The 16,661-nt window shown below is 44.0% G+C and overlaps 1 long non-coding RNA gene across 1 annotated transcript in view; it reads right to left on the bottom strand.

Moving 5' to 3' along the window:
- Positions 1 to 4,151: 4,151 nt before the first annotated feature.
- Positions 4,152 to 16,661, bottom strand: part of LOC138258832 (uncharacterized) — a 49,066-nt gene continuing 36,556 nt past the window's right edge. The window contains exon 3 of the long non-coding RNA XR_011198587.1: positions 4,152 to 4,844. This is a non-coding gene — a long non-coding RNA (uncharacterized lncRNA). The remainder of the gene's footprint in view (positions 4,845 to 16,661) is intronic.

Below are 16,661 nucleotides of genomic sequence, written 5' to 3'. Positions count from 1 at the left end.
GACGCCTACATCATACGGAATAGCAGCATCCCTTATGTGATGGGTCAACTACAGAGGCACCGGGTGCGGCTATTAGGGGACTCTGGTTACCCCAACCTGTCATGGCTACTGAACCCAGTGAGGAATCCCAGGACCAGGGCAGAGGAATGCTACAATGAGGCCCATGGGCGGACTAGGAGGGTGATCGAACGCACCTTCGCCCTTCTGAAGGCCAGGTTTAGGTGCCTCCATATGACAGGTGGATCCCTATTCTACTCACCAAAGAAGGTGTGTCAGATCATCGTGGCCTGCTGTATGCTTCATAATTTGGCTTTGCGATGACAGGTGCCTTTTCTGCAGGAGGATGGTCCAGATGGCGGTGTTGTGGCAGCTGTGGAGCCTGTGGACAGTGATGAGGAGGAAGCAGAGGAAGAAGACATTGACAACAGGGACTCAGTCATCCAGTAAGATTTCCAGTGAAACACAGGTGAGAATACATTCCTGCCTACTACAAGTACTTTTCAACTTCTACCTCTATCCTGTCTGTCGATTTCCCCCAGTGTATGGTCACTGAGTTGTCACTTTCCCTTACGGTTTCACAGGTGTGGGTTCCAACGTGTGTCATCTGCTTAGATTCCTCATGGACTAGAGCTGTGTGACATAAGTATGTTGACATTACTATTTCCTGGAAATGTTGTCACTGTAATTGCAAATGCACTATTTCAAAATCACAGACAGACTCCAGATCTTTTGGTGCTTTAGGTGTGTTTATTTACATACAAAATATTGGAGGGGGAAGTTAAATGGTGAGGGGTGATGGCGGAGGAGTGTCCATGGCAGAGTCCAGTCTATTTGTCTCATAGGTGCATTGCCCATATGGGCATAGGAAGTGGAGCTGGGGCAGTTCCAATATGGACAGGGTGACAAAGTGGGACAGTGGGTTGACAATCAGGGTGGTCTCATTTCTTGGTGGGGGTCTTGGCATCGTGCTCTGTCTTGTTCCTGGATCTCAGGGACCGCTTGCGGGGTGGTTCTCCATCTGCAGGGGGTAGGGTGCTGGTGTGGTGGTCCTGTGGCGGTGCCACCTGTCCACTAGCGCCGGTGGAGGTGGTGGGCAGTTCATCGTCCATGCTAGTGTCAGGGGCCCCTTGGAGTGCCACAGTGTCCCTCCTGGTGTTGAGTATTTCCTTCAGCACCCCTACGATGGTGCCCAGGGCGGAGCTGATGGTTCTGAGTTCCTCCCTGAACCCCAAATACTGTTCCTCCTGCAGGAGCTGGGTCTCCTGAAACTTGGCCAGGACCGTTGCCATCGTCTCCTGGGAGTGGTGGTATGCTCCCATGATGGAGGAGAGGGCCTCGTGGAGAGTGGGTTCCCTTGGCCTGTCCGCTCCCTGTTGCACAGCAGCCCTCCCAGTTCCCCTGTGTTCCTGTGCCTCCGTCTCCTGGACCGTGTGCCCACTGCCACTGCCCCCCGGTCCCTGTTGTTGTTGGGGTGGTGGGTTATCCTGGTTCCCTGTAGTGGTGGACACACAGCTGATTGACATGTCCTGGGGATGGAGGTATGGGCCTGCTGGGTGGGTGTTGTGCTGGTGTTACCAGAGGGTGGAAGGTCTGTGGTGGCCTGTGCCTGTGTGAGGGGAACCGACTGTCCCGAGTCCCACGATGGTCCAGGCTGGTCATCTGGATCCAGTTGGACAGAGCTGCTGTCATCACTGTGGGCCTCTTCTGTGGGTGGGGTGGAGATGTCTGGACCCTCCTGTCTGGTGACGTTGGGTAGTGGTCCTGAAGGGGTGTAAAAGCATAATTATTGCATCTGTGTGTGTCATGGTGGGCAATGGGTGGGTGACCGTGTACCCCAGTGCTTGCATTCCTATGTGGGGACTTGTGTGATGATGGTTTAGGGGGGTGTATGGGTATGTGCAGTGGGCATGCTTTAGTGATGGGTGTCCATGCGTTGGTGTTGCATGAAGGGCTTGGTGATGGGTTTGTGAGATTAGTACATTTGTGAGGAGTTGGAGTGATAGGGGAGGGGGCGAGGGTGGGGGTCTGTGATAGCATGCAGGTAGGGTGGGGGATATGGTAGTTAAAGGTTTGACTTACCAGAGTCCATTCATCCACCGACTTCTGCGAGGCCCTCAGGATGCAGAATCGCCAAAACCTGCTCCTCCCATGTTGTTAGTTGTGGGGGAGGAGATGGGGGTCCGCTGCCAGTCCGCTGAACCGCCAGGTGGTGTCTGGAGACCACGGAACGCACCTTCCCTCGTAGGTCGTTCCACCTCTTCCTGATGTCCTCCTGATTTCTTGGGTGTTGTCCCACTGCGACGACTATTCTTCGCCATAGCTCCATCTTCCTTGCAATTGAGGTGTGCTGCACCTGTGCTCCAAATAGCTGTGGCTCTACCCGGACGATTTCCTCCACCATGACCCTGAGCTCCTCCTCCGAGAACCTGGGGTGTCTTTGCCGTGCCGTGGGGTGGTGTAGGTGATGTGTGGGGTGGTGTGCGTGGTGATAAGTGTGGTGATATGTAGGGGTGTGTGGTGTTTTGTGTGTGGAAGTTGTGTGGGTGATGGTGTTGAGTGCCTGTGGATGCTAGTTTGTGGATGGTGGTGTCTCTCTCTGGTCTTCTCTCTGTAATATTGGTCGTAGAGGTTTGTGGGTGATGTGGGTGTGTGTTTTATATTGTAATGGGTGTGTGGGAGTGGTGTGTGGATGTGTATCAGGTGTGTGTATTTTGAATTGTCCAATGTGGCGGTGTTTTGTAGAAGTGTGTGTATTTTGAGCGGGGCGGTGTGTACCGCCAATGGAATACCGCGCTTGAAAGACCGCCGCATGGATTCGTGGGTCATGATAGTGTGGGCGTATTTCTGTTGGCGTGACGGTGGAGGTTTTGTTTTCGCCAGTTTATCACTGACCTTTGGTGTGGCGGACTAGTGTGGGTGTCTGAATTTTGTCGGATTTTGAGATGTGGGTCATAATAGCTGTGGCGGAATTCCGCGGCGGTATGTTGGCGGTCTTCTGCACGGCGGTAAGCGGCTTTTACCGCCAATGTTGAAATGACCACCAATATCTTTTGCACTAACTTGCTTCCTCTTGCCCATTTTTACTAGTTATTTTATGCTAAAAAGATTCAACCAATATTGCTCTAAAGCACTCCTGACTAATAGCTAGAATTAAGAGAGCTAGCACGGATAGAACAATCTCTATAAAGTTACGGCGATGCAAAGATGAAAATAGCCTACTCAGAATGCGAGGAGTCTGTTTAACAAGATTGCCTGTAGTGATACAGAGTTAATCACCCAACAACAAAAAGTAATAGTTAAAAGTACCTGCCTAAAAACCTGATGACCACACACTTCCAAGTCCCACAGTCACAGAGAAAATATCAGAGGGGGGGCCCAGCCCAACCTCTTCCTGGTGATGACGGGCAAAGGACGGGCCCGCCCTTGGCCCAGGCTTCACCAGGGCGCCGCCTGCGCGCGTCACGCGAGGCAGGAGCGCGAACAAATCCTTAAAGGGGCTCTCTGGCCCTGCCCCTTCCTCCGGCTGTCAAAACGCGCTTCCCGCAGGGCGGGAGCGCGAACAAATCCTTAAAGGGGCTTTCGGGCCCTGCCCCTTCCTCCGGCTGTCAAAACGCAATTCCCAGATTTCAATGTAAAAATGTGATGTGTCCATGTTGCACTTCCTGACGCGATCATTAGGCCTACCCATGCAAGTGAGGTACCATTTTTATTGGGAGACTTGGGGGAACACAGAATAGCAAACCAAGTGTTATTGCCCATTGCCTTTCTCTACATTTTTTACTTTCAAATGTAAGACAGTGTGAAAAAAAGACATCTATTTGAGAAATGAAAAAAAGACATCTATTTGAGAAATGCTCTGTAATTCACCTGCTAGTATGGGCACCCAGGAATTCAGAGATGTGCAAATAACCAATGCTTCTCAACACCTTATCTTGTGCCCATTTTGGAAATACAAAGGTTTTTGTGATACCTATTTTTCACTCTTTATATTTCAGCAAATGAATTGCTGTATATCCGGTATAGAATGAAAACACATTGCAAGGTGCAGCTCATTTATTGTTTGTGGGTTCCTAGGGTTCATGATGAGCCTACAAGCCCTATATATCTCCCCACAACCAGAAGAGTCCAGCAGACGTAACGGTTTATTGCTTTAAAAAATCTGACATCGCAGGAAAAAGTTACAGAGTAAAACGTGGAGAAAAAGTGCTGTTTTTTTCACCTCAATTTCAATATTTTTTTTTATTTCAGCTGTTATTTTCTGTAGGAAAACCTTGTAGGATCTACACAAATTACCCCTTACTAAATTTAAAAAAATGTGTACTTTTCAGAAATGTTTATCTTTCTTGGATCCAGCATTGGTTTCACACCCATTTCTGTCACTAACTGGAAGAAGACTGAAAGCACTAAAAATAGTACAAATGGGGTATGTCCCAGAAAAATGCCAAAACTGTGTTGAAAAATTGGGTTTTCTGATTCAAGTCTGCCTGCTCGTGAAAGCTGGGAAGATGATGATATTAGCATTGTAAAGTCTTTGTTGATGCCATTTTCAGGGAAAAAAACACAAGCCTTCTTCTGCAGCCCTTTTTCCCATTTAAAAAGAAAAAATAATTTGCTGTATTTTGGCTAATTTCTTGGTCTCCTTTAGGGGAACTCACAAACTCTGGGTACCTCTAGAATCCATAGGGTGTTGGAAAAAAAGGACACAAATTTGGCGTGGGTAGCTTATGCGGACAAAAGGTTATGAGGGCCTAAGCGCAAACTTCCCCAAATAACCAAAAAAAGGCCTGGCACCTGAGGGGGGAAAGGCCTGGCAGCGAAGGGGTTCAAACAGTAGCAGTTGGTACCTGAAAAACAAAAGACAAATAAGAATGTACAGATCTCTCATTGTTAGGCTACAATAGAGCACAGTATGTTAAGCTCTAATTCTGCCCTTCAGGTTCCCCTGGGAAGACATCATTCCCCACACCTGAGCAAAGGCCTGAAGTCAGCATAAGCAGCTGTAGCGAAGCGTTCAGCAATCAGCATACAATCGTGGTTCTCTGGCTGGAATCTCCCTCTAACGTGTAAGGAACTGGGAAGTGTTTTTACAATAAAACAGCGGATGTTCTGAGAAAATGTCCCTATGTAAGGATGTGTGTTTTTCTATGAATGTCAGAGAAAAACCTTGTACCATGTTCACCGGCAACCTATCTAACTGCAGCCTTGAAAGAAGCACAGAGTGAGCAAGAATGTTTTGTTTAAGAACATAGTGCTGGCCTAGGCAAAAACACCTAGATAGAGAGAACTAAAACAAGACCGCAAAAGTGGCTATTGTAAGAATAATAAAGCAAAGCTGAATAAAATATATCTAGGTGAAAGTGCACAGCCGCAGGCCTAGTATGCTAAAATAATGTGCATGGAGCTTCACCTAAAATGGCTACACAACACACTGAGCAAGATTATGATTCAAACAAAAGAAGTTTGTTATTCAACATGGGCACATACAATTGATACTTTAGCTAGAATTTCGGAAGTAAGATAACTTCTTGCTGTGGCTTTGTTCAGCTTCAGGCCAAGCAGAAAACAAGAAATAATCATATTATTTCAGCTATTAAACTAAACATAAAACCATTTCTTAAAGGGATTAACATCCTAATACAACATTAGTACATTATTTTCAGAGTGCATGTGCAGGCCTTTCACTCGATGGTGGCCAATCAAAAAGCACATTTTTGTGTCACATTAATTTCTACTGTTAGTACATTTTATATATTAAATCACACACAGGAATATATGTAGAAAAATATTAAAGAATTCTCTGCGCTCACACAATCTGGCACACAATGAGCTTGCTTGATTGACAGACCATAAATTTACTAAAATACTTGGGCCAGATTTACAAGAACTGACACAGCGCAGTAACACGCCAAAATCAACGAGTGCCACGCTGCACCAGTTTTGAACTGCAGGGATGCGCGGCATTTACAAGAATACAGCACAGCTCTGTGTTTCCCCCTGTGCCGGTGCTAAATTAGGCTGCCTGCGCCAACGCAGGCATTCTTGCACCATAGTGCAAGGGTTTCTGCGTTGTGGGGAGTGATTGTTTATGTGCAGGATGGTATTCCTTCCTGCACATACAGAATCTACAGTGCGATTTGACACTTTTATGTGTGCATAGAAGTACCAAATCATCATTTTTGAATTATTGTTTATGTGCAGGAAGGGACATGTTCCTGCACATAAACAATCATCCATGGCATGTGGCTTCTTTTATGTGTGCTGCAGTATTCAGCACACATAGAAAAAGCAAAAAACGAGGAGGAATAAAAGCATTCCTCCTTGTTTTGCCATGCTAATCCCACCCTTGGGGTGGTGTTCGTTGTTGGTGCTGCAACAGATTTATGATTTCTTGTAAATCTGGGGTAGTGTCAAAAACAATGGGTGTTGTGATGGAATGCCCACTGCAACACCCTCTGCACGCTCATCTGACACAGAAAACTGCGTCAGAGGGTGGTGTTACACCTCCTTGTAAATATTGAGCTGTGGTTAGCGCCACCAGAGCATCGCAAAAAGCGACATTCCAGTGGCGATAGTGCCTTGTAAATCTGTCCCTTAATGCGAGTTGCTTCAGAGGTGCTTATACAATCAGTGGCTAAAAGCCACATTTAATTAATTTGTTTTACACAATGCACTGTTCGTTTCTGTGTTTTTTTCAAACTTTTCTTGGAGGGAGAAAGTGAGGCTTCCTCTCTTTGATTGGCCACCAAATGCAATCCGTGGTGATTATTTGCTTCGCACCACTTCCATATTTCACCAGCCTCTACTGGACTTTAAAGCTTGCATGACTTGTTTGTCAATGCCATTTTCTAAAGCAATAATTTTCCAACTGCAGATACGTTGTGGCGAGGGTCCTATATGTGTAATTCTGTTTGACCACTGTATAGTTCATCCCCGACTAGAGCTTTAGGGCCAGATGTAGGTAGGGAAAAATTTGCGAGTCTGACCGACTGGCAAATTGCACCTCGCAAAAGTGCATGCAGAAAGGTGTCTGAGACACCTTCTGCGACTCGCTATGGGGTCGCAAAGACCCACCTCATGAATATTAATGAGGTGGGTCGCATTTTGCGACCCCATAGCGAGTCCATGCACACACAGGGATGGTGGCCTGCTGGAGACAGCAGACCTCCATATCTGTGACTGCTTTATTAATAAAGCAGTTTTTTTTTTCTTTTTGCAGCCCGTTTTCCTTAAAGGAAAACGAGTTGCAAAAAGAAAAACTTCCGAAACCATTTGGTTTCGGTTTTTTCAGAGTAGGCAGTGGTCCATAGAACCACTGCCTGCTCTGAAAAAACATTTTTTTTGTCATTCACAAAGGGGAAGGGGTTCCATGGGGACCCCTTCCCTTTTGCGAATGAGTTACCACCCACTTCAAGTGGGTGGTAACTGCGAGTTGGTTTGCGACCGCATTCGCGGTCACAAAGCAACTCAGCATGGCGATGCGGTCGCAAATAGGAATGGAACACACCTTCCTATTTGCGAGTCGCAGCCTCAAATTGCAAGTCGGTACCGACTCGCAATTTGAGGTTGTGCATCGCGTTAGGCCTTTTGCACGTCGCAAACTGCGTTTTTCGCAGTTTGCGACGTGCAAAAGGCTTTCTACATCTGCCCCTTAGTTCTTAAAGTTAAAACGTGAATTACACTGCTGTGTAACGCACGGTATAGTAATGAGTATTCTAAACTTTAAATGGTAAGTTACACTTCATCGACTTTTAATTATGTTTTTCTTTCATGCCTAGTACAACAATGTTGAAATAGAGGTAATTGCATTTTTTGTGCCATGGTCAGAACGCAGAATACATTAAGAGATAAAACATTGTGGCTGGTTGTGCAATATTAAGCAGGCTAAATGCTTCAGCTATTGTCCCATCATGCTGTACCAGAGAGATAACTGGAAGAAAAGATCCCTTCGTGGCAGATGGAAAAGCAGTTAGTAGTGGACAGTTAGTCACACTTCTGCACCTGTAATTGAATTACCTTTGACAGTGAGCAGCATATAAGACTCCTGATATGATGAACTAGGCTCTCTTGGACAGGCCCCTAAAATCAATTAGCAGATATGGCGGTGTGCACGAGGGCACTTCCTGTTGCTACTCGTATACTATGGGCGAGCTGGAATGACAGCAACAAATGTGCAGTCGAGTCAAGGCGAGCACTTCCTACTGATATTGACCCCTGCTTCTAAGCTTGAAAGGAAACCAAGCCTACCAGCAGCTAAGAGAAAATGGCAGTAAATCACTGGAGCGGTGTTTTGCAGAACCGATACAGGATACTTCCAAATTACTTGATTGATGCTAGGTAGTAAATTAAAGTAAGGTCCGCGTCAGGTAATTAGACCGTCAGGAGCAACTTGTCCAGTGCGGATGCAGGTCCTATTTTTCCCGCAAGCCATATCCTCCTCCCCGTTATCCCTGTCTTGAGTTGAAGTGGCTGTGAATGGTGTTTTCTGTGAAAGGAAATTAAGTTCGAAAACATTCTGATAATGTTGAATCCTGATCCACTGAGAAGCTTGTTATTTTAGCGGGATGGTAACTAACTGAATTTCCTATCTGCAAAAATGAGGTACTATGACCTCTACCTCACTGCAATCGGACTCCACGGGATGCAATGCAACACCGTGTAACTAGCCCCAGATGGCGTGAGCTGGGAATAGCAACCTCACACCCCATTCTGTGGCCACAGACCGAGTTGGCTGCTAACATTAGCGTCGGCATCCGTTTGATGAATTTCAATTAACTTGCACGCTTACAGTTAAAGATAAATTATATCAGTCCTGCCTGAGCACGTCGCCGTTTTTTGATTTGCAATGTGTGTTGGAGCGAAAATGCAAACAACAATTTTGCTCAGTTCATTTGTCCATCCAAGGTTTAAGTCCTGACCCCGTGATTCTATATTTGTGGGCATGAGGTGAGGTTTGGGGGGATTAACCAGGGGTCCCGAGAAACATACCACACAAAAGGTGATGAGTGGAATGTTTCCAAATAGTCCAACCACTGGCAGTAGTTCGAAGTAGCATTCTGACCCCCAGTTTTTCGCCCGCTGTGCCACTTCAGAGAAAGGCCCGTCTTATGCAAATTAGTACTTATCTTGCTCGTCAAGCGAACAGACGCCTGACTCGCTTGATTATTTACATCTATGACATTATGGGCCACATGTACGAAGCATTTTAAAAGTCGCAAACGGTGATTCGGGCCGTTTGCAACGTGCAAAATGCAATTTGGGATGTACAGACCCATTTTTGCGATTCGGTAATCTATTTACCGAATCGCAAAAAGAGTTTGCGAGTCGCAATTAGGAAGGGGTGTTCCCTTCCTAATTGCTAGTCGCAGTCCCATGTATGATTGTTTTGTGACCGTGAATGCGGTTGCAAAACAATCGCAGTTAGCACCAGTTTCAAACTGGTGCTAACTCATTCGCAAACGGGAAGTGGTCCCCATGGGACCCCTTCCCCTTTGTGAATGGCAGCGAAAATATTTTTTCATTTTTTGTTTTTGAAATGCATCTTGTTTTCCGTTGAAGAAAAGGGGCTGCATAAAAAAAAAAAAAAAAACTGCTTTATTTAAAAAGCAGTCACAGACATGGTGGTCGTCTTTCTCCAGCAGGCCACCATCCCTGTGAAGGCGGCCATTCCCAATGGGGTGGCAAATTGCGACCTACCTCATGAATATTCGTGAGGTAGGTCATTTGCGACCCCCTTGCGAATCGCAAACTGTCATTGACACTGTTGGACATAAGGTTTTACGACTCGCTAATTGCAAGACGCTTTGACTCACAATTTGCGAGTCGCAAAACCTATATTTCGCACATGTGGCCCAATGAGAATACTGACAAAAGGGGAACCTGAGTGAAAACAGAGCATAAAGAGAGTTCTACATATTGAGACACCTGGAATTGCCAAGAATTCCCAGTCCCTGGTATAATTTGAAGTGTGGTATATTCAGAGCCTTGTTAAAATCCAAACCAGGGTATAATGTTAAGCTTTTTTAAAACTTTCCAAACCTGAGTATAATGTTAAGCTTTATCATAACCCTGTCATGATCAGAAATTACACGAGGGCCCAGATGTAACCAGCCATATTAAATAATCACAGCCTTGTATCAATTGAACCAGATATTCAACATCCTGATATAATCAGAAGTCTTGTTTAATTCATTACATTCATAAACATAAAATAACAACAAACAGAGTGGCTGTGTAGAGATGGTGCGCACTTCCAGAGTTGTAGGCTAGCATATAAATAGAAAGTCCATGTAAATAAAGTCTCTATTGAAGGACGGAGTGCCCAAGCGGTTTGTCGCCCAGCCACAGGGTGTGCAGGTTGTAGCCTGTCAAGGCCACAGTCCGTGTATAAGAAGAAAAGAAACCACAGCACATCACGGGTGTGTGAAGATTTCACTTTATTCCTCTATATCATCTCGGAAAGACAGATCACTTGTTTCAGTAAGGCAGAAGTAAGTTTGATGTCAAGTAGCCAGATATATTCAGAAAGCAACAGCCGACACGTGTTTCGTCAAACCTGAATTTTTCAAGGCTCCAACTTTTCAAGATATCAGATTGCGTAGTAACTATCCGAGGTCAGTGAAGTTTGCAAGATAGTATGACATGAGCTAAATAGCTTGGCCGAGGACCATGATAAGTCTAAACTCGGTAGCAAATAATTTGCTTCTCAGAAGCGACACTGTCAGCAGCACGCTAACTTCAAATTAGCCTTAGAGCCCTCATTTTTGTAGAGCATTAGTATTGGGATAAGGTCTTAGCAGAATTGTAAAAAAAAACAGCAATGAGCTATATTTAAGAATTTGTTAAAACAATATTTAGTAGCAAGCACACAGGTTGGTGAAACATTTCTAAAGAGCACTGTTACCCAGTGACCGGGTGTTAAGAGGGTTGACAAAGAGGAAATATATCTTAGATGGAAGAGAACAGATAGGTTTTCAGGTGTTTATATGAGTCAGCCAAACAAATGCGTAGAGTCAAGGAGTTTCAAGATTTGGCTATCAGGTAAGAGGGCTGACAAAGAGGAAATATATCTTAGATAAAAGAGAACAGATGATTATTAAAAAGTCGATTAGGTAAGAGGGCTGACAAAGAGGAAACACCTCTTAGATGGAAGAGAACAGATAAGTATTAAAAAGTCGGCAGAACAAATGCATAGAATCAAGGAATTTCAAACTTAAGTTGTTAGGTAAACAAAAGCTTTGGCACCCTTCCTACTCTTATACATTTGGGACCACTAACTAGAAGAGCAGAAAAGGAGGCAAGGCATCTGGATGGACAGAGTGTATGGCTCAAAAATGGAAAATTGGCTAAAAGAGACAATATTGCTTCAAAGGGAGCCTATGTAAGCAATGCAGATAGGTAGGACTTATGGATCTCTTATTCAAGCCCAAAATAAGTGGGCTGCAGAATTTTGAATGATCAGGAGGCAGTGAATCAGATATTGTGACAGTTCCAGACAGAACAAGCTACAATAATTTAGACTTGAAAGCAGACACAAGTGAACCACTGTCTTTGTAGAGTCAAAGGGAAGAAGAGGCAGAATCTTCCTGAGCAGAAAACATATAAAAGTTGCTTTCTGGATTTGATTGATAGGGGAGAATCAAATATAACCCACAATTCTGTACAGAATCAAAAGGACTAGAACTGGATTAATTCAGGAGGTTACAAGCTTGAACTCCATTAGGAAGCAAAGTCAAAAATAATTTCCTTTTTAGAAAAAAATCAGATCATGGAGTTCGAGTGAATCCAGGAGATAACAGCAATTTTGCACTCCTTGAATTTGATTTGAAGGAGCAGGAGGATTCCCTCTAACCTAACTAAAAGGAGTTGGGTATCATCCGCATATGTAGAAAAAGCTAAGATCATCAGATACAGGTTGAAAGGATGGGGCTTAGAGCTCAGCCTGAGGAACCCTGCAATTGATTTGAAATTGTTGTTGTAGAATTGAGTGGAAGACTGTGCCAAAGGCCACAGAGAGAATGAGTAGAACAAGAGCCACAGAGGATTGCTTGTCTAAGGATACGTGAAGTTCATCGGATACTGCATTGTAACAGTTTCTGTTCCATTACAAGGTTTAAAATCCAAATGATGTGCGTCAAAACATGAGGTGCATTTTAGATGGGTGGAGACATGGATGTTCAGCCATTCTTTGACAAATTTTGGCAGCAAAAGGGAGTAGAGAAATGGCCTTGTGATTCTCTTGGTTGGCAGCAGGTTTTTTAACAATAGGATGACTTGGGACTTTTTCCTTAATTCTGGAACTCAGTCACGGAAGAAAGATTACACAGATAAATTAGTGTTGAAGTTAATCAATTTGCCAAAAAATTCATAATGTGATTGGGGCAGGGATCCAGTGGAGAACCACATGAAATAAAAGGCATTTTCGAGATAAATACATACATCATGAGTGGCCAAAAGAAAACTATTTAATGAAGACTTAGGAAAACTGGATTTCAGAAAAGGAGGTAAATGGACTTAGCATTCTGAAAGGAAAAAGGGAAATATATCAGAGATATTTGAATGAAAATAAGTCAGAATGACAGTTTGTAGATCCAAGGAAGATAGAGGAGAGGTCCAGCAGCCAGATACATAAATTGGATAAATTGTTAACAATATTGAAAACGTCTTGAGTAGGATTAGAGGATTCCATTGTCAGACCTCATTTGGAGGGCCATGGTTTAAGCAGTGGCTACTGGGCCTCATCTACGGGGGCTCAGGTCACTTGCCTTTGATCTCCCAGGGTCAGTCCAACTAGGGCCAAGTACAATCCCTTTAAAATGTGACTCCCAGTGGTAGAAACAACAATTAGTGAATTAGACACAGGCCTCTCAGGGAGGTTAGTGTGGTGGGTACAATAGGTTTAGCACAAAAATAACACCCAACAGTGTATTAGCTTAGTTGTCCAGCCCAGTGCTTATCTTTATGAAAGAGAGGCACTATAAAACACTTTATGACATATTACTAACCATTACAAAACTCAGGGAATCAGAGTCTCTGGTGCAGGAATACTCTCTTATGGGTGAGGATAAACCGCCTCCCTCTGTTCTCCTCAACTTCACTTCACTCCCCTCTAGTGTTTGTGTACTTCTAGAGAAGGTCTCAAGCACAAGTGGACTGCTACCCTTCCATCAAACAGAATTGTGTGCTCAGTCTCTCAGCCTTAGATCTCTTACAAATGTGGGTTTCACTAGTAGGACTTGCTAAGCCTTGTGGGCTTCAGTCCATATTTTCCTCTCGGCGTGCAAAGATACTCCGGCTGCAGGGCACCAACCCAGGGCTCCGAACCTAGGAGCAGATGCAGTGCCATGTAGAAGAGTCTGGTGGAAGCTGCAGGTAGAAGCGTGGCCGTCTTCAGATTGGTGGTCCGTTTCCAGACACACAGTGAGTCTGCTGGAGATTGGTAAGTCATTGGCTCAGCTGTACAGACCTGCAAAAGTTGAGGCTGCAGTGTAAGCTCCTTTTGGTCTCATGTGACCACAGTTAAGCCACTTTTAGGTGCTTCACATTTTAGGAGTATCTTCCACCTCAGATCAGGTGATAGGCTCCAAGACCAAGCACTTCGGTCATTTATTTGTGACTCTTGTGTGGACAGATTATCGGCTCTGTATTCAACCATTCTGGACCAAAGTGGGAGTTAGTTCCTCCTTTGGGTGACTCACTCCTTCCCTATTCCTTCAGGCAGGTCACCTCCAAGCATTACAGGGCAAAGAGACCATTGTTCCTTCATATCAGATTCCAGGCATGTCCCCTTTCCCCTGGGAAACTGCTGTCTTGCAGCCACTAGTCCTGGTTGTGAAACCTTGGCAAGGGAGACCTTGGAACTGAAACAACAAGTGGGTCAAAAGCTCCCACTTTTAGACAGATATCACAGACAGGAGATGTGCATTTACAGTTGGCACTTTCAGAACTGGTGTTGGACAGTTCTTTTTTCATGTGCCCTTCTCCATGTGACTTCCAGATCCAGCCTCTGTCTAGCATGATGCTCCTCACAGCATGATCATCTACAAGCTAGAGCAGCCACAGCAGAGGCTCAAACAGTTATGAGCATTTTGCACCTTACTATCAATATACACACTAACAATGATCAGGAAGAGAGGCAAAAGATTGGTCTCTTCTAATGGACTTTTCACATTCCGAACAGAGACTGTAGTCTGATCTTAAACCAAATGGTTGTACTTCATGAAGACTAATCCACAGCTATTTGCAGAAAAAGGAACCTATTGAACTATTAAGGGGAACCCTAGTTCCTCTTTCTGACTTCAGTGTATGTGTTCCCTTCCTCCAGTCTCAGGAATATCAACAATACACTTCCACTGTCTGAGAAAATAACCCCATCTCTATCTTGTGCACATGAACATGTCAGGGGTTTCCAACATGGAACCCACAGGCGTCCTTCACTCTGGTTTGCTCAGACCCACACAGTGCAGGTGTCGTAGGGACTACACCTACATACAGGCACTCCTGACCTGGGTTGTTAGTGTAAAGATCAGGGTTTTGTTTGTAGCAGCAGCACTTTATATAAGCGGGCCAGTAAGCCACCACAAAAGTGATGCAGATGAAAACGTCTGGTCACGACTGTATGATCACTGAAACACAGTATTCTCCTACCATGGCTCTGCATCACAGTACTCTTGACAGAGACAGTAGCTTGCTGTCACTAAAGAGAGTACACTTAGTGAGCTCCTTCTGGCCCAGGACAGGTTTAGGATTGACTCACTTTAAGGGACAGACTTAAGCCTTTGCACACATGCTAGATTAGCATGAGGCTTAGGCCAAAAATTCAAAAACCAAGCTACCAGATACTCACAGTGGAGCATTCAGGGCAGAGGCACACGTGTACACAATGCAAGAGACATTCCTGTCCTGTCTTTCGCATTTGACAGTGGAATGAATGGGCATTCCCAAAACATGTATTGTGGTACTCGGAGAGCGTAGCCTACATAACCTATATTAAAATGAAATGTTTATATATTAATGTGTGATGATGCTGCATAGAAAACTATAATAATAGGGATTTGCTTAAACGCGCACCTGAATTATGACCACGAAGAGTGGCCACCAATGTATACGCAAACTAATAGTGATGAATAAAGTGTTTATGTTATGTTCAATTAAGTTTATATTAACATCCATACTGTTGAATCTGTATCGAAAACCTTATAGGCCTTAAGTTAGCGTGAGCTGCAGTTTAGCTGCCTGGCTCTCATATTAAATGCATTTTTCGGTTTTTCCAGTGTGCTGACTCGCAAGGGCCATGACCCTGCAAATGTTCTTTTCTTCAGAACTTGGAAGATGAATGTAACCATGTTAAATCCATTCCTAAGCGCATATTCGGTGCCTTGGTTTAAAAGTTATGAGTAAATTGAAACAAATGTAGATTAATGAAATGTACAAGGTCACTTAGACCAATGGACAATGAATCTGCTGACCCAAAAGACATGCCAAGGAATGAAGTAACGCCGGATGTTCCACCTCTGAAGACGTCAATTGTGAAGACCAATCAAAAACTCGTGAAATAGTGTAGGGTGACAATTGGGATTACCAAATGTTAAATTTGATAGGTTAAATATAGTGGGGTATAGTGGATGTCCAATAGAATTTTGGGGGAATGTACTACGAAAAAGGGATAAAAACTCATGTCACAGAAAGGTCGAGAGAATTAGTTAGGGAATGCTATTGATTTTATCCAGAAACTCTGTCACTCTGTTTGGTGACTTGAGACTTATTAGAAATCATCCTTGCCCTTAGACTGCCCTTTTACACTTTCCTCTTATGAGGGAAGTGTTCCTTTTCGCCCTTTAGTTAAGATCCTGACTGATGAAGATTTGACTGATGTCCTGAAGATGAAGACTGAACCTGTGCGCTGACCTAATCTTTGGAGGGTAATTATGACAATGCAATTGTAATTTGTCTATTTGCTTTTCCTTTCTAGGTACCAACTGCTTCCTTTTGAAAGGGACCATAGCTAGATGTTTTCTAAATTGGTGTTCTAAATTGTTTGCATGAAGCCCAACATGCCAATGCTAATTAGTGGTTAGGACAGGTGATCATCAAATTGACGCAAACAGACAAACGACTGAGACAATGCTTTGTTGAACTGACGTGATATCAATACTCTGCTATATTCTGATCTATGTTCACGCCATGTTATAGTCTAATGTTTATGATTTTTGCCTTATTGAAATCTTATCACAGTTGCCATATCGTAACTATGCTGTTGTGTTTCTTGGGTTTGAGATTGACGCCATTTAATCTTAGATTGTAACTAATAGGGAATAAAACCCATGAAATTCTATTAAACTGGTGTGGTTATTCATGGCTGAAAGGCCATGGTTGTGTCGCCAATTTGATTAATGACTCTGACTAAAGTGAAATGTATTGTTGTGGTAAATATTGATGACATAATTGATATATTAATTGACATATTGATTAGCTATCTTGTCCTACGGTGTCTCTCAACTGGGTCAAAAGATTCATTGGCCTAAAACGAGTCCTAATGTGTAATAAATTAACATAAAAGGACGCGTTAACAGTTCTGGTAGCAGAGCGACAGTTTGGCCCTTTGGGGCCCTAGGACGGAGAATCATTGTTTAATTTGTTTTTCTGTGATAATGCAAATTGGAGGT

This window comes from Pleurodeles waltl, chromosome 2_1 (assembly GCF_031143425.1).
Source record: "Pleurodeles waltl isolate 20211129_DDA chromosome 2_1, aPleWal1.hap1.20221129, whole genome shotgun sequence".
NCBI lineage: Eukaryota > Metazoa > Chordata > Amphibia > Caudata > Salamandridae > Pleurodeles > Pleurodeles waltl.
Note: the sequence above shows the minus strand (reverse complement) of the source record. Positions and strands in the feature narration are given on the sequence as shown.